Source organism: Ambystoma mexicanum, chromosome 5q (genome assembly GCF_040938575.1).
Source record: "Ambystoma mexicanum isolate Mex_15411 chromosome 5q, UKY_AmexF1_1, whole genome shotgun sequence".
Lineage (NCBI taxonomy): Eukaryota > Metazoa > Chordata > Amphibia > Caudata > Ambystomatidae > Ambystoma > Ambystoma mexicanum.
In genome coordinates this window covers 472,795,109-472,820,498 of record NC_090933.1, presented here as the reverse complement: position 1 = coordinate 472,820,498, position 25,390 = coordinate 472,795,109, and positions in this window count along the sequence as shown.

Here is a 25,390-nt window from a genome sequence, read left to right as displayed (position 1 = left end):
TGCCCATTACGGTCCAAGCTGCCGGTCCATGAAGCCTCCAGAACACCCTTCAGGGCCTGATTCAGCACTTTGTGCATTAAATGTCCCAAAAAACATTCTTCAGTGTGTCAAATCACCACGCCCAGGCTCCAACAGATTTGCTAAGTGGGCCTGGGCGTACACGTACTGCACAACAGTGCACCTTCAGGTTTGTGCCTTTTGAACATAATGGCGCAATGCTGAAATCTCAGCAGCATTTACTTAAAATACCGACATATTTGTCATTCAACAAAAATGCTGCTGAGAACACATGTGTAAATAAAAACTTTCACACACACCTTAGAATGTAGCTGCAATGTTGCAGTACACAATGTTGAAGCTGCTTGCATATGTATATGTGAAAGTGTTCAAATACACCCGTGTTCATAAACACCAGTATGGTGTATATGAACAGCATCCTATACAGCAAAGCAAGAAGCTTCAATACTGCTTGCTTTGATGTATGTGAAAGTGTACACATACACAAGTGCAGGCAGCTCCACAGTAATTACAACCTGATTGGCAGTCTATAATCAATCTGCAGCCTATACCAGTTGGTATATCCCACAGATTGACCAATCAACTTTGCTAAACACCCGCTAGGTTGTTCCAATACAGAATACATGTGTCACAGGATGCACCTGTGCCAGTGCGTTTCATAACAGTGAAGTGATGAAAATCTGAACATACATGCCAGGTCACTTTGAGATCGCAGCAGTGAGTAGGTATGTAGAACGGTGTAACATGGCTCAGAAGTGGGTGGGTGCAGTGCAGAACATGTGTATGTTACCAACAATCTACATCAACAAGTATGTTCAATCACTAAACCTGATGACAATGTAAGGGCAAGTTCAGCCATCATGTGCAATGTGCATGCACTGGGTTGCATGCCTACAGTTCACCCCTCTCCCCCTTATTGAAAATGCAGGGAGGCATTGCATGGCAATGAAAGGTTGACCAGAGAACTGTGCATTGGCAGACAGTGTTGGCTAGCGTCAATTGCATCATCTCAGTCAACTGACACCACATCAGAAGAGAATGGGACTGTAAGTAGGGCACATGATGAACCCTCAGTAGTACACCCATTCATACAGAAGGCACTACACCAGTTGAACAGAGTCAGGGGGTCTGCAACAGGGGGAGGCCTGTGCCCCACACAGACAATGACACCCTAAACATGTGCGTGATGCAGGACTGAGCCAGAGTGAGCATGGAATGGATGACCAAATGCCATGATATGTATGTAATCCTGGACACGTACTACAGTTATCATCCTGCCAAGGACACATTGGGGCATGCATGGAATGCACATGGAACATGAATGGGCACTCATGTCCCCAGGGAGCATCTGCCATCTGCACAGTCCGAGTGAGACACCCTGCATCAAGGACAAAGGATGTACCCCACAGTATGTGTCTGGCAGGTTTGCAGGGGGAAGTGTGCATGTACACAGGAGCATGGAACAGGCCATTGCAGTAGTCCAACATGTTACCCACCAGTGCCATGGTGAAATAGAAGTGCAGGGGGGCGGTGGGGCAAGGAAGCATGCCTGCGTGGAGTACCCGCATGCAGGCTGAACACACATGCACGTCAGTCATGCAATGACAGTCCGAGTGCTGAATGGAAAGACACCACAGGCTACATGCAGACAGATCAGTGAGCTGGAACATGGACCGGAGGGGCAGCCGGGTGTCTAGCATGTGAGTAGGGTGTATGTGTGGTGATGAGGACAGTCCTTGTCTACTTCACATGTCCAGCATGCATCACAACAGGTACACATTAGTGAAGCATTACATGACTCGCACATGAGAACCATGTACACATAGCATGTAGTGGCAGACAAGCACAACACATCACACAAGCAAACCACACATGGGCTGGACAAACACGCAACAACACTCACCGGACGAGGCATCATAATCCTGCCTCTCTCCCACTCCAATCAATTGTGCCAGGATGAACCCCACAGCGATCACCTCGTGCGGAGTGAGTTCTTCCTCCTCAGGTGGTGCCCACTACCAGTCAACCGAGTCATGGCATAATTGGAGGCACGCTTTTGCTTAGCACAGCATCGGAGGTCATCCCAACGCTTTTTGCAGTCCTGAGCTGTGCGCACCTCATATCTGAATGCACTAACATCATCCACAAGATGCTTCCAGTGTTCCCAACGCTGGGCAGGTATAGTATGGCAATTTGGGCCCACCAGCATATTGCGTTCGTGTTCGAAGTCCAGTTCCTGCTTGCTGAAAGGCTTCTTCCTCGACGTGCCGGAGGCCTGAGCTGTGTCTGGGGTCCCAGCCTCTTGCGCAGGTGCAACCTTCATCTTCTTGGGCAGTGGTACGGACCCTGACTGGCAAATGCCACCCTGATCAGTATGGGCAGTGGCGCTAGAGGACTGGACCAAGGGAGCGGCAGGTGGAACTAGGACGAAAGCCATGACTTGCGTCAGTGGCTGCTGGGTGCTCTTGACAGGACCTAGCACAGCAACAGCCACTGTGCCAAGGTCTGTGACCGAGACTGACATGGCTGGCAGACTCACAGCCGGGGTGGTGTTGGCTGCATCTGCCCATGCAGTTGCCAACACCCGGCTGCTTGGGGCAGGAGATGACAACACTGCCCCAGGGATATGTGCTTCCGTCAGAGCATCCCTGCGTGCACATTTCTTGTGCCTCCTGACCACATTGAATTCAGCCTGGGAGTCCCCAGGTGCCAACGCATCATGAGCTGCCCGAACCTGAGCCTAGGTGGTGGTCGCCACTGCTGCACCTGCAGCTACCACTACCGTTGGGCCTGTGGCAGTAGATGAAACTGACTGCCGGGTCACATGGGTGCTAGTGTCAGATGCAAGAGCTGCATCTCCTGGAGCCACAGGGGGTGGTGGCATGACTGCACCAACACGTGGCAGAACATCCTGCCGAAGTGGCTCACCCCTACCTCTTCCCCCTCTGCTGCCACCCTGGCCACCCTGAACTCCCCCTACTCCCTGGTCACCCCAGCCACATCGCTGACCATGCCCACCACATGGAGGATGCCAAACTGAGGCGTCCCTCACCTTTTGTGGCCTCCCAACCATGGCACGGATGTACTAGTGCCAATGGGAGGTGTACACAACAATTGTCCTGGGTAATTGGGGTGAAGGGGGTGGGGTACATGATGTAAACAGCACCCCTGTGCCCCTTCAAGGCTGTATGTGACCCCTGTGAGAAAATGATTGGTCATGCAATGCTCAGGCACCCCATATATGCAATAAAACCATGCACGCAACCCCCAGTAGCCCACGTGTGTGGAATTAACCTCCTGCAGTACGCGGTGGCACCCAGAGGCACAAAAAACGGATACACGTGGGACACACAGGCTACTATGACCTCGAAATAGGGTATGTGATACACAGGGGGACCTGCAGTGGGAAAAATAGTGTGCACCACTCACCATCTGACTACCATGAGAAGGAAAAACATGCATAGGCAAGACCCCCGCCAAAAGAGAAGGTAGGTCCTCGATCCACTGTGAAGTGATGGCGCGTGAAACAACAAGAAGTAGCAACACATGTGTCGGTCTCCACGAAAAGCACGTACAGTGAACTGCTGGCCCAGGCTCACCTTTAACCGGTGCCGAGTGAAACACCTGTGCGCATCTCGTCACATACACGCTTAGGCCCTTTCCTCAAATTACACATATTCACACGCGGACGTGATGTTTTTGCATGTGCGGATTTACTGTGCACCCGTGCCGAGGGAAACGCCTGTGCGCATCATGTCACTTATGCGCTTAGGCCCTTTCCTCGAATTACACGCTGACGTGCTGTTTTTTCATGTGCGGATTTACTATTCATCAAGCTGGCCATGCGGCAACACGCAGAAGACCACGCTCCTGCCCAGAAGGCCATTTTCCTGTCCCCAGAGCCCTGAGAAGCCTCCCAAGAGCCATCTGCTGCTACCTGCCTGCTGGCCACGTGCCGTGCTATTTGGTTCCTGCACATCAGCCATCTGCAGGGGTCCAGTTGCTGCAACCACCCCTGCTGGAACAGAAGACTCCCGAATGCAGTTCCAGCGCTCCACAGCCCAGCCCCAGGACCCAGTTGGCCACCCACACCTGCCTCAGGGGTTGCCATGTCGGGGCAAACACCATCTGAGACCATTGACAACCCCCAGCCAAAGAGGTAGAGGGCTGTCAACTTCTCAGCCTGAGAAGTTGGCATCCTGGTGAAGCAAGTCCTTGCAAAAACAAAGAGGTGATGGCTGGAAGGTTTAGAATTAATCTTAACCACTGGCAATGCTCTGGGCAACCCTCCAGACCACCGTTCTTCGCCTGCCAAGCCATTACAGAAGGGAAAGACCATATGCAAATCAGGCTTGGCCCCACCCCAAAAGGGGCAGTCCAGCCCGAACTGATAGGCCACATCCCTTCTGCACGAGACCACAAGCATCCCCAAACATGTTTCGCCCTTGTTGGGGCTCATCAGTGAGGAGTAGCTTGGGTCTCTAGGCCCAGCAGGCACGGGACCCACGTCTGGGCATACCCGTCCCACTCGGGGTGACATAGCAAAAACAAAGAGGTGATGGCTGGAAGGTTTAGAATTAATCTTAACCACTGGCAATGCTCTGGGCAACCCTCCAGACCACCGTTCTTCGCCTGCCAAGCCATTACAGAAGGGAAAGACCATATGCAAATCAGGCTTGGCCCCACCCCAAAAGGGGCAGTCCAGCCCGAACTGCTAGGCCACATCCCTTCTGCACGAGACCACAAGCATCCCCAAACATGTTTCGCCCTTGTTGGGGCTCATCAGTGAGGAGTAGCTTGGGTCTCTAGGCCCAGCAGGCACGGGACCCACGTCTGGGCATACCCGTCCCACTCGGGGTGACATAGCAAAAACAAAGAGGTGATGGCTGGAAGGTTTAGAATTAATCTTAACCACTGGCAATGCTCTGGGCAACCCTCCAGACCACCGTTCTTCGCCTGCCAAGCCATTACAGAAGGGAAAGACCATATGCAAATCAGGCTTGGCCCCACCCCAAAAGGGGCAGTCCAGCCCGAACTGCTAGGCCACATCCCTTCTGCACGAGACCACAAGCATCCCCAAACATGTTTCGCCCTTGTTGGGGCTTATCAGTGAGGAGTAGCTTGGGTCTCTAGGCCCAGCAGGCACGGGACCCACGTCTGGGCATACCCGTCCCACTCGGGGTGACATAGCAAAAACAAAGAGGTGATGGCTGGAAGGTTTAGAATTAATCTTAACCACTGGCAATGCTCTGGGCAACCCTCCAGACCACCGTTCTTCGCCTGCCAAGCCATTACAGAAGGGAAAGACCATATGCAAATCAGGCTTGGCCCCACCCCAAAAGGGGCAGTCCAGCCCGAACTGCTAGGCCACATCCCTTCTGCACGAGACCACAAGCATACCCAAACATGTTTCGCCCTTGTTGGGGCTCATCAGTGAGGAGTAGCTTGGGTCTCTAGGCCCAGCAGGCACGGGACCCACGTCTGGGCATACCCGTCCCACTCGGGGTGACATAGCAAAAACAAAGAGGTGATGGCTGGAAGGTTTAGAATTAATCTTAACCACTGGCAATGCTCTGGGCAACCCTCCAGACCACCGTTCTTCGCCTGCCAAGCCATTACAGAAGGGAAAGACCATATGCAAATCAGGCTTGGCCCCACCCCAAAAGGGGCAGTCCAGCCCGAACTGCTAGGCCACATCCCTTCTGCACGAGACCACAAGCATCCCCAAACATGTTTCGCCCTTGTTGGGGCTCATCAGTGAGGAGTAGCTTGGGTCTCTAGGCCCAGCAGGCACGGGACCCACGTCTGGGCATACCCGTCCCACTCGGGGTGACATAGCAAAAACAAAGAGGTGATGGCTGGAAGGTTTAGAATTAATCTTAACCACTGGCAATGCTCTGGGCAACCCTCCAGACCACCGTTCTTCGCCTGCCAAGCCATTACAGAAGGGAAAGACCATATGCAAATCAGGCTTGGCCCCACCCCAAAAGGGGCAGTCCAGCCCGAACTGCTAGGCCACATCCCTTCTGCACGAGACCACAAGCATCCCCAAACATGTTTCGCCCTTGTTGGGGCTCATCAGTGAGGAGTAGCTTGGGTCTCTAGGCCCAGCAGGCACGGGACCCACGTCTGGGCATACCCGTCCCACTCGGGGTGACATAGCAAAAACAAAGAGGTGATGGCTGGAAGGTTTAGAATTAATCTTAACCACTGGCAATGCTCTGGGCAACCCTCCAGACCACCGTTCTTCACCTGCCAAGCCATTACAGAAGGGAAAGACCATATGCAAATCAGGCTTGGCCCCACCCCAAAAGGGGCAGTCCAGCCCGAACTGCTAGGCCACATCCCTTCTGCACGAGACCACAAGCATACCCAAACATGTTTCGCCCTTGTTGGGGCTCATCAGTGAGGAGTAGCTTGGGTCTCTAGGCCCAGCAGGCACGGGACCCACGTCTGGGCATACCCGTCCCACTCGGGGTGACATAGCAAAAACAAAGAGGTGATGGCTGGAAGGTTTAGAATTAATCTTAACCACTGGCAATGCTCTGGGCAACCCTCCAGACCAACGTTCTTCGCCTGCCAAGCCATTACAGAAGGGAAAGACCATATGCAAATCAGGCTTGGCCCCACCCCAAAAGGGGCAGTCCAGCCCGAACTGCTAGGCCACATCCCTTCTGCACGAGACCACAAGCATCCCCAAACATGTTTCGCCCTTGTTGGGGCTCATCAGTGAGGAGTAGCTTGGGTCTCTAGGCCCAGCAGGCACGGGACCCACGTCTGGGCATACCCGTCCCACTCGGGGTGACATAGCAAAAACAAAGAGGTGATGGCTGGAAGGTTTAGAATTAATCTTAACCACTGGCAATGCTCTGGGCAACCCTCCAGACCACCGTTCTTCGCCTGCCAAGCCATTACAGAAGGGAAAGACCATATGCAAATCAGGCTTGGCCCCACCCCAAAAGGGGCAGTCCAGCCCGAACTGCTAGGCCACATCCCTTCTGCACGAGACCACAAGCATCCCCAAACATGTTTCGCCCTTGTTGGGGCTCATCAGTGAGGAGTAGCTTGGGTCTCTAGGCCCAGCAGGCATGGGACCCACGTCTGGGTATACCCGTCCCACTCGGGGTGACATAGCAAAAACAAAGAGGTGATGGCTGGAAGGTTTAGAATTAATCTTAACCACTGGCAATGCTCTGGGCAACCCTCCAGACCACCGTTCTTCGCCTGCCAAGCCATTACAGAAGGGAAAGACCATATGCAAATCAGGCTTGGCCCCACCCCAAAAGGGGCAGTCCAGCCCGAACTGCTAGGCCACATCCCTTCTGCACGAGACCACAAGCATCCCCAAACATGTTTCGCCCTTGTTGGGGCTCATCAGTGAGGAGTAGCTTGGGTCTCTAGGCCCAGCAGGCACGGGACCCACGTCTGGGCATACCCGTCCCACTCGGGGTGACATAGCAAAAACAAAGAGGTGATGGCTGGAAGGTTTAGAATTAATCTTAACCACTGGCAATGCTCTGGGCAACCCTCCAGACCACCGTTCTTCGCCTGCCAAGCCATTACAGAAGGGAAAGACCATATGCAAATCAGGCTTGGCCCCACCCCAAAAGGGGCAGTCCAGCCCGAACTGCTAGGCCACATCCCTTCTGCACGAGACCACAAGCATCCCCAAACATGTTTCGCCCTTATTGGGGCTCATCAGTGAGGAGTAGCTTGGGTCTCTAGGCCCAGCAGGCACGGGACCCACGTCTGGGCATACCCGTCCCACTCGGGGTGACATAGCAAAAACAAAGAAGTGATGGCTGGAAGGTTTAGAATTAATCTTAACCACTGGCAATGCTCTGGGCAACCCTCCAGACCACCGTTCTTCGCCTGCCAAGCCATTACAGAAGGGAAAGACCATATGCAAATCAGGCTTGGCCCCACCCCAAAAGGGGCAGTCCAGCCCGAACTGCTAGGCCACATCCCTTCTGCACGAGACCACAAGCATCCCCAAACATGTTTCGCCCTTGTTGGGGCTCATCAGTGAGGAGTAGCTTGGGTCTCTAGGCCCAGCAGGCACACATATTCACACGCGGACGTGATGTTTTTGCATGTGCGGATTTACTGTGCACCCGTGCCGAGGGAAACGCCTGTGCGCATCATGTCACTTATGCGCTTAGGCCCTTTCCTCGAATTACATGCTGACGTGCTGTTTTTTCATGTGCGGATTTACTATTCATCAAGCTGGCCATGCGGCAACACGCAGAAGACCACGCTCCTGCCCAGAAGGCCATTTTCCTGTCCCCAGAGCCCTGAGAAGCCTCCCAAGAGCCATCTGCTGCTACCTGCCTGCTGGCCACATGCCGTGCTATTTGGTTCCTGCACATCAGCCATCTGCAGGGGTCCAGTTGCTGCAACCACCCCTGCTGGAACAGAAGACTCCCGAATGCAGTTCCAGCGCTCCACAGCCCAGCCCCAGGACCCAGTTGGCCACCCACACCTGCCTCAGGGGTTGCCATGTCGGGGCAAACACCATCTGAGACCATTGACAACCCCCAGCCAAAGAGGTAGAGGGCTGTCAACTTCTCAGCCTGAGAAGTTGGCATCCTGGTGAAGCAAGTCCTTGGGCATTGCAATGCCCTCTTCAGATGACCGTGCACCGACACGGAAGGACAGAGGAGGATCCGGTCGGACATCGCGGTTGCCATCAACGTGGAGAGGTCGAACAACAACTGGCCTTCCTCTCCCTGCGGACATGGCAGTCCGTGACCGGATTGAGCCTGTCCTAGCTGGTTTGGTGTTGCGCGCACGTGGTATTCGGGATGACGAGCAGGGTTCTCGTCAGGACAATGCACGTCATTTTGAATACCTGTTTGGGCGCGTCGAACTACTGGAACAGGTCATCGGCACTGGGTTCCTCCATGTGCTGGAGGGTCTTGCGACCCCCTCCTCAACTGAACCCCCTATGCGCCACTCATCCTCCGTGCTGTCTTTCCACCGTCTTCCTGCCCAAGTATCACCTGGGCCCCCTTTGGAACTGCACCTGAGCCAGCGGCCAGGCTTGTAGAGGACACATCCCTGCCACAGTCGGGAGTCGGAGGTCCAGCACGGTGGCCACCCCAGCAAATGGAGGACATGCAGGCATCAACAAGCAGGGCACGTGCACAACGACACCAGGGGATTCCATCAGCCTGGAATCCATTATGGTGCTCGAGGCAGTTCCATTGGAGGAAGCAGCAGGCTCAGCCTGGGAGGCATCATGGCTCGGGCCATCAACATTCTGGGGGCAGGCATCGACTGGCGGCCAGGAGGACCCAGGATTGGGAGTGTCACGGCAGAGAATTCCATGCACCTGGCTTTGAGGCGGGCTGAGTGCCTCGAGGCAACTCACAGATAGTTGGAGGATGCCATGGCTACATCCCTGCGAGACCTCGAGGCTAGGGAACAGACCCGCCTCTGGAACATCGACATGGAGTTCAATGATGCCCTAGCCTAGGACATCAAAAAGTGAGCCGTTGGACTAGCCCGCCGTCTTTCTATATAGTTATTTAGGTTTAGGTTTCATTTTGTTTTTTTATGATTTGGAGTACACAGACTTTGCTCCACTTTTTGTATATAGTTGTCTTTTACATAGGGTTTTTTTGTAGGTTTCATTTTGTTTTGGGATCATGGACCCTTCAGACTTTCATTGTAAATAGTTCCAGACATGTACATATTTTCTTTTTTACATCATCCCATGGAGTAATGGTTTTTTATGCTTTTCAATTTTGGTTTTATTTCTTGGATTTTCATTTTTCCTTGGATTTTAGTTTCTTTTTGGTATTGCATTCATAATTTCTTTATTTGAATGTGTGGTTTTGATTTTGTCATTTTGTTTTCTTTTTAATACATTTCACAAATCTTCATTATTGGTGTGGTCTACTCTCATAGGTTGTGTGCATGTGTCACTGTCCATTGCCTCTGTCATGTGTCACCACTGTGTGGCTCTGTTGGACATGTCTTTGGGTGCTTTTTTGAATGTCAAGGTGTGGTACTTATAGTGGGGAGTGGGTACAATATATGGTTGTGTCTGGACTGGGGTGCTGCGGCGTGGGGTGGGATTTGGGTTTGCATTTCTGACATGGGCCTCTATTCTCACAGCACGTTGGGTGGGGGGACATGAGTCGGGGCCTGCTGGCAGGTTGCCGTCATTGGGGGTAGGGTTGGGGGACATGAGTCGGGGCCTGCTGGCAGGTTGCCGTCAATGGGGGTGGGGTTGGGGGACATGAGTCGGGGCCTGCTAGCAGGTTGCCGTCATTGGGGGTGGGGTGGGGGGACATGAGTCAGGTCCTGCCGGCTGGTTGCCGTCAATGGGGTTGGGGTGGGGGGACATGAGTCGGGCCTGCTAGCAGGTTGCCATCAATGGGGGTGGGGTGGGGGAACATGAGTCGGGCCTGCTGGCAGGTTGCCATCATTGGGGGTGGGGTGGGGGGACATGAGTCGTGCCTGCCTGCAGGTTGCCGTCAATGGGGGTGGAGCGGGGGAACATGAGTCAGGTCCTGCTGGCAGGTTGCCATCATTGGGGGTGCAGGGACATGAGTCGGGGCCTGCTGGCAGGTTGCCGTCTATGGGGTGGGGGTGGGAGACATGAGTCGGGCCTGGTGGCAGGTTGCCGTCAATGGGATTGGGGAGACATGAGTCGGGGCCTGCTGGCAGGTTGCCGTCAATGGGGGTGGGGTGGGGGCACATGAGTCGGGCCTGCTAACAGGTTGCTGTCAATGGGGGTGGGGTGGGGGAACATGAGTCGGGGCCTGCTGGCAGGTTGCCATCGTTGGGGTGGGGGACATGAGTCTGGGTCTGTTGGCAGGTGCCTGTCACTGGTGGGGGGCACATGGTTTGGGGCTCACAACTGCATGGTGCCATATGGGCTGCCTGCAGGGTATGGTAAGGGGTGATGGGCTGCCTGCAGGGCATGGTCAGGGTGGATGGGCAGTGTGTAGGGTGGTCCTGTGTGGTGTGGGCTGCCTGCGGGGCATGGTCAGGGGTGTAGGGTGTTCTCCTGTGGTATGGGTTGCCTGCTGGGCATGGGCGGAGGGCACACCCGGGAGGGCCCACACTGCCAAATCACATGTAATGTGCACTCGCGTACCCCAGAATACACGTGACCGGCTCGCGCCAGCGAAATCGCGCGTAATTCTCACTCGCGTACTCTGGATTACACGTACCCTGCTCCCACCAGCGAAATCACATGTAAAGCGCACTCGTGTACCCCGAAATACACATTCCCAGCTCGCTCCAGTGAATTTGCATGGAAAGCTCACTCGCGTACCCCCAGATTCGTGCAGCAGTGTGGTGAGGAGCCACATTCACCCCCTGCAGGCAGCCCACACCACATGGGTCCACCCTACACCCCTGTCCATGACCCACTGGCAGCCCTCACCACAGGGGACCACCCTACAACCCTGTCCATGACTCGCAGGCAGCCCATCACCCCTGGACATGCCCAGCAAGCAGCCCATCCACCCTCCCCATGTCCCGCAGGTAGACCATCCACCCTCCCCATGCCCCGCAGGCAGCCCATGCACCCTGACCATGCCCACAGCCAGCCCATCACCCCTGGACATGCCCAGCAGGCAGCCCATCCACCCTCCCCATGCCCCGCAGTCAGATCATCCACCCTCCAGATGCACCGCAGGAAGCCCATTCACCCTGACGATGCCCTGCAGGCAGCCCATCCACCCTGACCATGCCCCACAGCCAGCCCACACCACAGGGGACACCCCTACAACCACTGGACATGGCCCGCAGCCAGCCCACACAATAGGGGGGACTTTTTCCACGCTATTTGCGTGGTGCGAGCGGGGTATGCGTATTCTGAAGGGTGCACAGGGAGTTTTACACACGATTGGGCTGGCGCGAGCGGGGTACTCGTATTCATAGGGGTGCGCAAGGAGTTTACATGCGATTGGGCTGGCGCGAGCGTGGTAGGCGTATTCCAAGGGGTGCGCAGGGAGTTTTACACGCGATTGGCGTGGCGCGAGCGGTGTATGCGTATTCCGAGGGGTGCACGAGGAGTTTTACACGTGATTGGGCTGGCACGAGCGGGGTATGTGTATTCTGAGCAGTGCGCAGGGAGTTCTACACCCAATTGGGTTGTCGTGTGAGGGCTGAGTGGCGTTTTAGAGTGATTTCGTTTTTGGGGGATGTATGCTGGTCCACTGGCCTTTGCGCCATGTAAGGGATTTGTGCTGATGTTTTTGGTGCATGGGGCTGGGTTAAGGGCGTAACAGGCGCTGCTGCAGGGTCGCTGCGCCACGCTGCGCCACGGCTGGTTATGGATGGTTACATTCATGAATACGCGTTGCGTCAAAATGGGTTTTGGCACACACGGCTGGTGCAAGCTGGCGCATGCTCCCTCTGTGCACCAGCCGTGTGTGCCATTTCTGCGCTTGATTCCATGAATTACCTCCTAATCGCCCTACCTTTGTTTGCATAATTATTTACCTTTTTAAAATATACGTATTAAAAATGTTACCATAACTGTTTATAAATACTACACTCAATACATCTTACAAATACTTTACAAGATGACTACCCACATACATGTTCATATTTTTTTAATACATGTCTATAGCCGCGGCTACACAACACACAATGTGCTGGTGGCTGCTTCCTAGCCAGCGCTAAATGGTGTACCCACAGTAATGGTGTGGGACGGGTTTGGGATAGCTGCAGGTAAACACCCCCCGTCGTTGCTGTTGCTAGGTGCAATCCTCAATACACAAATCACTATCATTTTTGTATAGCTGCTTTTATTTCTTAAAGGTCTGAGCATATAATATGTATGGCGAAAAAGACATTAGTAATACAACGGAAGTTGAAAGATCAATACAGTAAATGACTGCTCATGTAAGGTAGATGATGATAAAGAAAGCAGAGTAGACATTGCAGTAAACTACGTGGGTATACATGTAATGGGTACAATGATACAAAATATAATAGCATGGTCGAGAATACACAGGTTAACATACAGTGGATGGGGCATCTAAAACTTAAGAAGGGTGGCTCCTTTTTGTATTGATTTTTTAAAACAATGTTCTTCATTTTTTCTCCACAGTTTCACATGTACGACAGACTGAAAACACAGAGCCAAAATCGATAAGACTCCCAAATACCTACTGTGTCACTGACCATGGCCTTTGACCATTGACCTCGAATATCTCTTGCACTGAGAGAAAAAAACAGATAATAGCTGCTTCAATATCGGTCTATTTTTGAGAATGCGGCACCCCCTTCTCCACCAAATATTTAAATAATTACTGCATGGAAAAACCTCAAACATGCATGGATCGCAAGTCAATGCTTCATGCCCAAGTTCTTTCAGACCCGGCCCTTATCCTTCCATTGGTTTTGTCTTCTTAACAACTTTCTAATTCTTTAATATATATCATGAAAGTTTGCAGTCTGACGGGTGGGGAGGCCCGTGAGGTGCTAATCACTTTCAGAATTTTAGTCAAATTCGTCACTCAAATCAAAAATGATAAACAATAGAATTTTAAGGGGTTTCTATGGGAGTCCGACTCACCTTAACTATAGGGCAGCTATTTCTACCCAATATTAAATGTAAATCTACAAAGAAAACATGTTATTTACAATTACTGCATAACTGCGACTGTATATTAAAAACACAATACTCACACTACATTTTCAATATGAATAAAATACCTTGTTTAGGTGGCTCTTAAAAGAGCCATTGTTTTTCTTGTCAAAATTATAAACAGAAAATGATATTCTATTCTGAATCTTCAATTCCACTACTGCATTCCTTTCAAAGAAATCAGCAAAAATGATTAACATTTCTCTGTTCTATTTTATTAAATGATTAATTTTCTTTTGTCAAAAACATATAACCTGTGTTCCCAGTGAAAAATACCTGTCCACGGCTGAACACATACCTTTTGTTCAAACACTCCATCTAAAGTTAAATGGTAAAATCAGAACAATCTTGTTAGCCAATACTTTTCATGCACTTGACCTCTACCTTCTTCATCAATGGTAGTCCCATTCTCTATTTTACAAGTTCCTTCACAACCTTCAGAAAAATCAGAATCATGAATTAACAATCCAGTGAAGGAGTTGTCAGAATCTGTAGGTGAAAATGTATTCAATGTTCCACCTCCTAAAAAATAGATCATAAACTTCAACTCCACATCTAGAAATAACACACCTCTCTCTGTAGAGAAAAATAAAATAAATACCACCTTCCAATAGCACTACTTCTTGCAAAATACACAAATCATTTTCAAACTCATAATCTCATTGGTCTAAACTTTTAAACTTTGGATGTATTATCGTAGCTTTGAGAGACGGGCTCCCTTTGGTCGGTGAGATCCCGTGCACGGCCCATTATCTCGACTATGAGAGAGGCGCTCCCATTGTCAGTAAGATGCCTACAGCTACACGTCATCCATTATAGACACAGGAATCGGAGCGCGCCAAAAATACACAATGTGCTATTGGTGGAGAGGTAGCTGTGGCTATGGTAGGCAGCCGTTCAGAAACAAACTTTGAAATGACACTTGAGATACAAACAACGCTTGCCCACACCACAATCAAACATTTTTATGGCATTGACTCTGTAAAAAGAACAATTTACTGTTTTTTCTGGCTTTTTTTTTTTAGGTGTGCATGGCCCATTATCTCGATTATGAAAAATGCACTCCAATTGGTCGGTAAAATCCCCACGTCTACACATCACCCCTTTACAGCTACGGGAATCAGCACTCACCAAAAATACACAATGTGCTATTGGTGGAGAAGTAGCTGCAGCTACACAACCATTATGAAACACATTTTAAAATGACACTTGTGATACAATAACGCTAGCCCAGGCCACAGTCAAACATTTCTAGGCCATTGACACTGTAAAAAAGAACAATTTCGTGTTTTTCCAGACTTCAAAAAAGTGTGCATGACCCATTATCGCGACTCTAATAAGAGAAGTGCTGCCATTGGTCGGTCAGATCCCTGAGGCAACAGATCCATCGGAATCCTCTGAAAATATACGATTTGTTATTTCCACGGCTACTGTCAAAAAATGCCTGTAAGCACGGTTTTCCCGTTGCTACATGGCCGTTCTGAGATCAACTTTAAAATGACACTTGCAATACAAACAACCCGATCCCACCCCACAATCAAATATTTCTAGGTCATTGACACTGAAAAATAACAATTTCCTGTTTTAACATCCTTTTTTTAGGTTTGCACGGCGCGTTATTGCAGGTATGAGAGATGTGCTCCCATTGGTCGGTAAGATCCTTGCGGCTACACGTCAATCAGAACCTGCTGAAAATATACGTGTAATTCCCGCAGCTACTGTAAAAAATGCATATAAGCACAGTATTTGCGCAGTGACACAGACGTTTTGCATCAAAGCGTAAAATGGCATTTGGAACTAAAACAACCATAGCCCACACCACAATCAAGCATTCTAACCCATTGACATTGTTAACATGACATAAATCCTGTTTTTGTTTGGTTTCTGAGGCTGTTGTAGTGACTATGAGAGCGAAGCTCACATAGGCCTATGCCCTGCACATCTCATCACGATTATAAAGACATACACGTGTCATCGTGGTTCTGAAGACATATGCGTAATTTCCGTGACTACAGGGGTGATCTGGAACATGTTTATATATTTATTCTTATAGTTACACTATAATATGCCACACCACAAATAAGCTTCCTTAGACCATTCACATCCTTACAACAAATTAAAGTGAACAACAATCCTAACTGGTTCTAGCAGCAGTACAATTCTTAAAACTCATTTTAGTAGAAGGAGTTGGAATCTGGTCAAAGGTTTCTAGAATTGTAACACCATTGTAGTGTGATATCAGTTGGAAATTGGTGAAAAATTGGGATACAAGAGGTGGTTAATTGGGAGATGAGGGGTGGAGGCCTCTTTTTTATTAAGATTATTGTATTTTTATTTGTTTGGGTTGTGTATTGATGTGGTTTTATGGATTGATGTTTTTATTTCGCTAAGGCAAGTAAGTAACAAAATATAAATTAAATAAAAAGAACAAATTAAATCCCTTCTATTGTATTTTTTCTCCCTTTATGCTGCCCGTTACCCCAGCTACAAAACCATGCCCTCTGCGTGAACGCAATGATGCTTGCAGCAACTCCAAAATGTAGCTCCAGATTGATCTGCATTACATAACCACGATAATTTCATCACACACACAGAACATTTGTATTAAATCTTGCATTGCTTTTTGCCTTGGGGTGAGAGAGATTTTACATTACCAGAAAAAGCTTCTTTTATACAAAACAATACTATTGTCCATATCCCTTTTTACCTTCCCTTACTTCTTAATGGCTCTCCCTTGTCTTGTCACCTCTGTGTATTGTCTCTTCCATATTTTAGCTTTCTGTTCCTTTTTATAAGACGTTATCTTTTAAGTGGCATTGGGCCTCATTACGACCCTGGCGGTAATCGCCCGTCATTACCGCCATGGCGTAATGAGCGTTTACGCTGTGGGACGATGGCGTAAAGAGCGCCACATTACGACCCATCGCGCACGAGCATTACGCCATGGCGGTAATGCAATTAACGCCATGGCGGAAAAGGCCCCTACCGGCATCGTTAAGCGAGCAAGGTGCACTTACGCCACCGTAAGTAGCGGCCACCGTAAGTAGCGGCCACCGTAAGTAGCGGCGGCCGTAATTAGCGGCGGCCGTAAAAAGTCGAACCGGAAATAGCGTCATCGCGCCGGAACGGGAAACAGCCCGTCGGCCATCTTGAAAAACACAATCCATCGCCATCCTACCAAACAACACCAGACCCAACCCTGACACCTGTCCCAACCAATCACCCACCCTACCAAGTACCCGAAAATGCCTAAATGTGTGAAAAAGGCATGTGACCGCCAGCGCCAGGAGAGATTCAGCCGGGAGGAACTCTGCATGCTTGCGGAGACCCTGCAAGACAACGCAGGTGTCGTTTTCTCCCCGGACATGACCAGGACAGCGATCGGGAAAAAGAAGGCCATCTGGGCCCTGGTGGCTGAGTGCGTCAGCGCGGTGGGGACCGTACCCCGCACCCCACAGCAGTGCAGGAAGCGCTGGGATGACCTACGCATACGGGTCAGAGCCGTCATCTCAGCAAACCGCAACCTTGCCCTGGGTACCGGTGGAGGGTCGGAATCCCCCCTGAAACTCCAACCGTGGGAGGAGATCTGTGCAACCACGATTGGCATGGAGTCCATTGAAGGCGTCGGAGGGATGGAAAGGGGAGCTCCGACATCAGGCGATGAAGGTAGGTGCCTCAAACAAGACATGCCATAGTCACAGCAGTCCAATCATGTGTAGCACAAGGTTGCCCTAGAGTGTAAATGCAACACATATCAACACTGCCCATAGCCACATGCGAGCACCACCCTGCATCCACATTCCACACTAAAAGGAGACAACTTGCATGGCACTGCCTGAAATCTTCCTCATCCACTGACCACAATAATGTCAAACATTTCATTCCAAAGTCCGCAGACCCATCAATAACGCCCTCCCTCCTTTGCTCCACCACAGGCACAGATTCACACCCAGAGGACCAGGACACCCCTGCGCCAAAGAGGGCCAAGAAGGCCATCAACAACGTCCCTGCACCCTCAACCTCAGCTGCAGTGAGGCAGACCCCACAACAAGCAGGTCCCACTGCAGGCATACCGGAGGTCCCACCGGCAAGCACCCCTGTCGGCAGCAGGCCAGCAGCAGCTGCTCCACCTCCACCGACATTGCCTGCCACAGGAGGCAGGGGGTCAGCGGCCAGCAGCAACATCGGGGAGACAGCTGCAACAGCTGCATGTTCAGACTCGGACATGGAGCACGAGGTCAGAAGCCCCACTGACCTGCTACATTCCCCCTGTTTCTCAGACGCCAGCCCCCATGAGGGTCACTCACAGGGGCACACAGAGGTAGAGGAGTGGCCATCCACCCCATGCCCTGTCCACACTCCACAGGAGGGGAGCAGCCCCTCCATCACTCCACCAGCACTGGCCATGGGCCAGCATGGCCAGCAGTCCCTCCAGGACATCACTCAACGGCAGCATCAACTGTCCGCAATGCTGGATGAGCATGCTGCGGAATGTGTGGGGGCTAGGTCTAGCATTGAACAGGCCACGGAGACCCTAAGGGCCGAAGTGGCGCAGAGCACTGCCACCCTGAGGGATGCCATGCAGGCCATGTCCAGGGACATCTGTGCAGAACTTGCGGCCTTGCGTCGTGCGGTCACTGGCCTCACCCACACACAACAGGACGTGCATGCACAGGGGCAGCCAGGGACATCCTCCACTGCCAGTTCTGCGCAGAGCAGCCCCGTGCGACGTTCCGGTCGTAACCTGCGCTCCACAGCCAGGGGTGCCCCGGGGGCCGGGAGAGGGGGCTTGTGACGGCCTGTGGCCACTGTCACAGGCATCTGTTGACACCTGCATGGGGTGTGTTGGGGTGTGCAGGGGGGAGGTGGGAGGGGGTGTGTTGGGGTGTGCAGGGGGGAGGTGGGAGGGGGTGTGTTGGGGTGTGCAGGGGGGAGGTGGGAGGGGGTGTGTTGGGGTGTGCAGGGGGGAGGTGGGAGGGGGTGTGACACGACAGTTCATAGTTTCAATACACTTTTTTCTTTCCAAAAAAAGAAATGTGTGGACATTTTCATTGCGTATGTGTGCTTTATTGGTGTACAGTCCACAGTGTGCATGTCCCAGGGACACACAGTGCCCCAAGTGCAGTCTCCATGCGATAAACACCAGCCGTGTGTGCTAGAAGCAGTGGTCGATGATACTTTGGCGCATGGCCCGCCCCTCCTGTGCTTCGCCTCCTCCATCTGGTGCCGCCCCATCTGCACCCTCCTCATCCTCATCGTCAGGTGGTTGCAGTTCTGCGTCAGGGGGCAGGGGCACATTCCGTCTGACGCACATATTGTGTAGCATGACACATGCCATGACGATCTTTGCCACCTTCTCATGGCCATACAGGAGTGCCCCACCAGACCTGCTGAGGCTTCGTAACCGTGCCTTCAAGAGGCCGAATGTCTGCTCTATGACCACACGAGTACGTGTATGTGCACGGTTGAAGTCCTCCTCGTGCTGGTTCTGCGGGTTCCGGACTGGTGTGAGGAGCCACCTCTTCAGGGGATAGGCTGCATCACCTGTATGTAGGCGAGAATGTATGTGTCAGTCATGTTGTCTGATCAGGAACATGATGTTCCACCATGGCTCGCATCCAACTGTTACTTTGGCTCACTTCTACATGCACTAATTGATTCACACAATGCAACCAGTATGTGCTCATGGCTCCCATGGCCTGTTTTGCATGCCATCACCCAATGTATGCAGAGGGGTTGTGTGCATTGTGAGTGCCCTTCCTCTGTCTCCGTTCCCTGTGTTACTCACAGCCAGGTGGAGTATGCATCATCCCCCCCCCCCTTTCTGCCAGGTGGAGTATGCATCACCCCCCCCCTTTCTGCCAGGTGGAGTATGCATCACCCCCCCCCTTTCTGCCAGGTGGAGTATGCATCACCCCCCCCCCTTTCTGCCAGGTGGAGTATGCATCACCCCCCCCCCCTTTCTGCCAGGTGGAGTATGCTTCATCCCCCCCCCTTTCTGCCAGGTGGAGTATGCATCATCCCCCCCCTTTCTGCCAGGTGGAGTATGCATCATCCCCCCCCCTTTCTGCCAGGTGGAGTATGCATCATCCCCCCCCCCTTTCTGCCAGGTGGAGTATGCATCATCCCCCCCCCCCTTTCTGCCAGGTGGAGTATGCATCATCCCCCCCCCTGGTACGTCATTCACCTGCCCACTTCCATGACATTGCACTCACCGAGTAGCCAGGATCTTGGGCCTGCATGTCGCTCCATGTAGCGTGGTATTGTGGAGTTCCTCAGGACCATGGAATCATGGGTTGATCCGGGGAATCGGGCACAACAATGTGTGATGATCTTGTTGGAGTCACAGACCATTTGCACGTTGATTGAGTGGAACTGTTTCCGGTTGCGGTACGGTACCTCCATGGCACGTGGAACCACCAATTCCACATGGGTGCAGTCGATGGCACCAATGCAACCGGGTATGCTGGCTAGTGCATGGAAACCCACTTTGGTGTTTGCAATCTCCTGGGCAGTCCGTGGTAATGAGATGTGGTCGTCTGTGTGCTTGAGGAGGGCATCGAGCACTTGGATGAGTGTTCGTGAGAATAATGGTTGTGAGATGCCATGCAGGTCCCCCACTGTGTGCTGGTAGGTGCCTGTGGCCAGGAAGTGGAGTACGGCCACTACCTTCAGTAGGGGGGGGATGGCGGTTGGACTTTCTATCATGCTGACGATGTTGTTGTGTGTCATGTCTACGATGGCGGTGATGGTGTCCCGGTCCAAACGGTACAGGGTGTGGATCTGCTCAGCAGTGAGGTTGAATGGATTGGCTCTGATGCGTGGGATTGGGGGCTGCCTGCGTGGTGGCACTGGCTGTGCTGGTGGGGCTTGCTGGGCCTGCCTTGCCCTCCTTCTCCTCCTGCGTCTCCTCTGTGCAGCCTGTTGTTGTTGTTGTTGTTGTTGTTGTTGTTGTTGTTGTTGTAGTAGCACTTGCATTGCTATCAGGTCCTCCAGCCCCAACATTGCTAGTCGTATTGGTATCATTGTGGAGTGTGACTGGGTGTGGGAAGGGGTGGGGTGTGCTCTTTTTGTACTCCCCTGAGTCTGTATTGCCTTCACCTGTGCTGTTTCTGTGCACCTGTGGCAGCTGCATTCACTTAACATGGCCCTTTACGGTTGGTTCGCGATGGCGTTATTTGCACCATGGCGGTAAGGTACTTAACGGCCTGGGTGATGGCGTTAGGTGCATGTCCGCTTGGGTCGGCATTTGCGTACCTTTCCGCCATGGCGCTAAGTACGGTGTGGGCGGTCGCGTGCGCGCACCCTTAGCGCAGTTAGCGGCAGCGTTAACTACGATGCCGCTATTGGCTTCGTAGTTAATGGTCACGGGTCATGATCGGACCTGGCGGAAAACGATGGCGGTAACCATTTACCGCCATCGTTTTTCACTTAGCGCCAGGGTCGTAATGAGGCCCATTGTCCTTTTGCTTGGAATTATTTTCTTTTGTGTACATTTTCCAATCAGCATTTGTATTTTCCATCATGCAGGGACCAAGAAGTGACAGCAGCGATGATGACATTCAGCAGGTCACCATGCCTGAGGAAGAAGATGTTGTCTGTATCTCCACTGCCTCAACCCCCCCCCCCCGCCCGCAGAAAGTAAAATGCATAATGCAGGCTTCGGTCAGTTGTAGATACTTCCTGATGCTAGAGCAGCAGAGCCTAAAGGAGGTGGAGTCAGTCTGATGCACTCTCTGCCATAAGTTGCTGTGAATGGGTCTGCCCAACACTGTGTCTCAAGCCTGGGAACCTTGACCCTCATACAACATCTGGTCTGGGTCCATTGGGACAAATTGGATGAGCCCTAACACAGGCCCACCCTAAAGCAGAAGGTGAAGTCCTATGGACGACACACAGCAAGACTTTCCTGCAGTGCTCCATCCACCTCCACATCTGCATCATTAGATTTGGCCACATCCACAGGGACATCCCCACCAAGATCCAGAGCCAACGTAGGTACAGCACTTTTCACTTCAAGCGGGACAGCAGCAGTAATATCTGGGACCACGCCTACTGCTATACTACCAGCAGTTAACTTCAGTTCATGATATTATGCCTTGTACACCACAACAGGATAACTGTGGGATGTTCCACCCTATATGAGTAGGCAGATCCCATTGGAGACCACCAACAGAACTGCCACTGCTAGTTTATTTTTTTAAGAGTCAATTTTGTGCCCCCTTTTTCACAATAAAGCATACAAAAAATGTATATGTTCCTTGTTCTTTACCCCTTGTAACATGTAAAAACCCTAATGTTCTTCCCATCCAAGTTCCACTCCTCTATCCTCCCTCAAAGGTCCTTTTCAGAACTTCCCTTAAAGTAATTAAAAAGAGAAAAGAACAAATGCAGAGACTGTATACATGGATTCATACACCATATATCATCCATTTTATACAGTATGTGCCACTAGAACCCTATGTATGGTCCCAATGTTCCATTACCACGGCTATACAAAAATGCAGCATTCAATAACCATGATTATTAAATGGAAACCACACATGTGCTCTTTTTGTAGGTTCAACACCTGAAATGACTACCATTGCACAAATCTACCCCCACACCAAAACCTAATTTATCCCCTTCTCATAATTCCACAGCACTGCCTGTTAATATTCACTTGATTTTTCCTCTGACACACTTCCATTTTACATATTTAACGTTATAACCACTCTAATATAGTCATGGTTAAACCGCGCTATTAACATGGTAATGGAACATTCTTTTGTTTGGCTTTCATTATCTGCTCTTTTAAAGACTCCCCAATTTCACGTGGTGTCCTACCCCCATCCCAACCAATATCCTGACATCTGTAAATAATTTTTTTCACTTCTAAATACCCTTTTTTAACACTTTTTGTTTTTGCGTTCCCCCAGCACAACTCCTGCTATCACTCACATTTAGCACAAAAAAAGGGTGGCTTTTCATTTTTGCAAAGCCTTTCTACTGTAGATTTGGCTATATTTTTGGTATAAGGGTGCATCCTCTTCCCCGTCAAATATTGTAAAACCTGCTGGACGGAATAACCCTAAAACTCTGCCGGAAATTAAGTCAATGGTTTGTGCCCAAGTTGTTTCTTTTTTGGTCCATTTCCTTTTAGCAGTTATAGTGCTTCAGCTTGATAAAATGTTGACTTTTTCTCCATGGGATAATGAATGGGAGTAAGCCCGAAAACAGTGTTTTTGTGCTTTCTCAATAACGTTTTCATTTCTTAACAAATCTTTCCCATAATTTCCAGTATGCGGGGTCCGTGACCTAATTTTATTTAGAAAATGTCATTCAAATTGGTAAAGCAAGTCAGTTACTAGCAATATAATTTTTGGATTTACTATGGATTTACTATCCAAAAACATCAAGAACCACATTGACTCCCTGGCTCCTGCCCTGGCCAAATTCTGCAACTACTCCTTCGCAACTGGAGTCTTCCCTTCCCCCCTGAAGCACTCCTTTGTGCACCCACTTCTTAAGAAACCCTCTGCCGACCCTTCCTGCCCGGCTAACTATCGCCCAATATCCATCACTCCTTTCCTGGGCAAACACTAGGAAAAGCTGGCCATCTCCCAGCTCAATCGTCACACTGAATCTGTTGGTTGTCTCCATGATCATCAGTCTGGCTTCAGAGCTGCCAGAAGCACGGAAACTGCTCTCCTGAACATCCGTGAAGACCTGCTCTCCAACCTTGATTCCAACACACCATGTGTCCTCATCTTACTCGATCTCTCTTCTGCCTTTGACACAGTCAACCATGCCATCCTGCTCAACCGTCTCCGTGATAACCTGGGGATCACCAGTCTTGTAAATGTGTTAAATTTATTAGGAACCTTGGCCTAAGGGGGCAGGCATTCTCCTCAGTTTAAAGCTAAGCAAAGTCAGTCCAGATTACTGCATGGATGGGAGACATGAGTCACTATTGATTTCTCAACCTCAATGTCACTGTAGCTGTAAAAATATCTGTTGTTTTAATTATGCATAAAACATTGCAGGCTTTGAGAACACCCAATGTTTTTAGTTAATGCCCTGTGTGGTTAAATTTTTTGACAAGGATCATACACTTTGGTTAATCAGCGTGCTACAAGCCCCTTGTTTTATGGCCGGTATCTTGGTGACTGTTGTGATGCATCGCACAACCCCAACTACCCGCATTTAAGTGGCACAAAAAAAGGTAAAAAATGATTGCTGCAAGAATAACATATGCTCAGGTACGTTTGCCCCTATAGCGAATATCAAAAGCTGGGACCCATGAATATACACACAGTAAGTGGCCACATATTTTAAAGTGAAATATACAAATGTATTTCAGTTGACCTTCTCCTTAGAAGAAAGTGTGCAAGACATAATAGCATTGGACATTTAAAACCTCAAAAAAACAAAGGGGTTGCATCCACTCTCTGAAGAAAAAGTTGTGCTGTCCAACCTCATGTGTCCTTTACTGGTGCCCTGAAAAACAACCACAATCAGGGGAAAATAACTGCAGCCGTGTCCAGGATTGAAAACTGTTAGGCGGAAACCTGTGCAGTTCCCTCTGGGACCACTGCAAAAGATTTAGGACTACAGGTGTTTGGCAGTAAACCCACTTGGTAGCAGTCTGTACCACACAGATTCACTTGGTAGCTGTGGCTGAGCAGTCAGACTTCCCTCAAGAAGAGTTAGGCAGTATGTGGAGTATACAAAATAGGGCAATCGACACAGTAAGACAAGCAAACACGCAACAAGGCTTCGGTGTAAAGATATATAGTTAAACACACATCTATAGAAAACACTCTGGCACTAATACGGCAAACGATTTCAATCACAATTACTAAACGAAGAAAATATCAATCCCCCTAACAATAGTTCGACAAGTCTAGGTTCAACGGCATCACTTATTTGCAGACAGAGGTGTATGCTTTAACCTAGATGGCACTCTAGTATTCGTTAGGACGGGAGAGAAAAATAAGGCAGGTTATGAAGTCAACTCGGTACCAATACTTTACGGACAAATGCAAGGCAAGTAAGGCAGGGTCTACTGCAGATCACAAAGTTCAGAGGCCAGGCCCACTCAGAGAGAGGCAAGGCGATATGTCCCAAAAAGTGTCTCAGTGGAAATGCGCTTCGAGTCTTTATCGCAAATTGTTATGGAAAGATTGGACCAGTTCAGAACAACAAGTTAAAGAAAGCTTGGAGGCAACCTAATGGAAAGGCGAGGATTAAGACACCTCACTCTATCAGGCAGAAAGGGAAGCCAGGCGGACACGGTACCTTGTTTGTGGAGAGACAGCTCCGGCGGGGGCAGTTGTTCCTGGTGGTGGATGCACATCGGGTCTTTGCCAAGAGTAGAGTTGATCTCGTCGTCGAAGAAAAGTGAAGTCCAGTGCACCACCAGGGAAGAGACAAGCCGCGGAGTGCTCCGTCACAAGGCACCACCTTTTGGTCGCGGTACAGGGGTAGTGGCTATCCGGTTGCCGAGGTACTCTGCACGGGCAATTCGACCACTGCGTCCTGGAGCGACGAAAAAGCAAAGGGGACTGGTTGTTCCCACCAGTCAGGGGAAGAGACTCTCCGGCAGGGAGATCTCCTCTGTCATCGGGAAGTGGTGAGTCGGTTCCGCAGGGCTCCACCAGAGGTGTCGTCTTTGCAGGTCGGCTCAGCTTTACCCTCGTCGGATTCTTAGGTCCTGTGGCGACTTCTGAAGATCCAGTCCCAAAAGCCCTGCTTTTATGCAGAAACCCCCAT